This window comes from Corvus brachyrhynchos, unplaced genomic scaffold, assembly GCF_000691975.1.
Source record: "Corvus brachyrhynchos isolate BGI_N302 unplaced genomic scaffold, ASM69197v1 scaffold741, whole genome shotgun sequence".
NCBI classification, from domain to species: Eukaryota; Metazoa; Chordata; class Aves; order Passeriformes; family Corvidae; genus Corvus; species Corvus brachyrhynchos.
In genome coordinates, this window is record NW_008235984.1 from 28,548 (window position 1) to 29,840 (window position 1,293).

The window sequence follows — 1,293 nt, forward strand, 5'->3', positions numbered from 1 at the left end:
GTGCCTAATAGCCCTTATTAACTCTTCATTAGTTATTAGTAGCCTTTATTAGGTCTCTAATATTTATTAACAGTCTCTATTAGGTGTCTGGTAGCTGTTAATAACTGCTAATGAGTGACGAATAATTGCTATTAGCTATTAGCGATTAATAACCACTGTTAGGTCTTTAATAGTCATTAATAGCATTTATTAGGTGCCTAATAACCATTAGCGAGTGACTAGTAGCCGTTATTAGTTCTGTATTAGTCATTAATAGCTTTTATTAGGTCTCCAATAGCCATTAATGAATGACTAATAGCATTTATTAGTTTCAAGCAATAATTAATAGTTTCTATGAGGTGCTTAATAGCCACTAATGAGGGACTAATAACCGGTATTAGGTCTCTATTAGCCATTAATAGCCTTTATTAGGTGTCTAATAGCCAGTAATAGCCATTAATAAATTATTAATAACCACTATTGATCACTAATAGCCATTAATGGCTTTCTAATTCTTCCTAATGGTCACTAATCATTCTTAAATAGCCAGTGATGACCTTTTAATAGTCATTAATAACCTTTAAATAGCCATTAATACGCCTAATAACACTAAAAATTACTGATAAATGCTTAATAATGGCATCTTTTTTCCTAGCAATTAATTAATTTCGCCAATTAAGGGCTAATTAAGGGTTAATTAATTACTTGTGTGGGTGGAGGTGCAGCCGCAGGAGCTGGAGAAGACCACACAAGACCTAATAATGGTCTAATTAGCCCTAATAATTGGCTAATAGTGGCTAATAATGGCCTGTTTTTCCTAATAATAGGTTAATTTTGCTAATTAATGGCTAATTAAAGTCTTAGCCACTAATAAATAAATAATTAGTGGCCACATTGGCCACTAATAGTTCTTTATTAGCCACTAATAGGCTTTATTAAGTGTCTACTAGTCATTAGTAAGGTGACTAGTAGACACTGATTAGTAAGTCATTTATTAGGTGTCTAGTAGCCATTAATGAGTGACTACGTAATTTTGCCTAAAATTGCTATAATTTGTTCTATTAACGAGCTGATTTTGCTAATTAGGGGTTAGTTAATGACTAATTGCTCACCTGGGCAGGTGGAGGCGCAGCTGCAGGTGGTGTAGGACCCGGAGGAGACCACCCAAGATCTAATAACGGCCTAATAATCACTAATAATTGGCTAGTTTTGTCTAATAAAGCCCTAAAACCACTGTAATTTCTCCTATTAACGAGCCGATTTTGCTAATTAGGGGTTAATTAGTGGCTAATTGCTCACCTGGGCAGGTGGGGG

At 34.6% G+C, this 1,293-nt stretch overlaps 1 long non-coding RNA gene across 1 annotated transcript in view; it reads left to right on the forward strand.

Moving 5' to 3' along the window:
- Positions 1–1,293, forward strand: part of LOC108445516 — a 5,906-nt gene that overhangs the window by 1,965 nt on the left and 2,648 nt on the right. Inside the window, exon 2 of the long non-coding RNA XR_001860405.1 lies at positions 1,100–1,286. This is a non-coding gene — a long non-coding RNA (uncharacterized LOC108445516). The remainder of the gene's footprint in view (positions 1–1,099; positions 1,287–1,293) is intronic.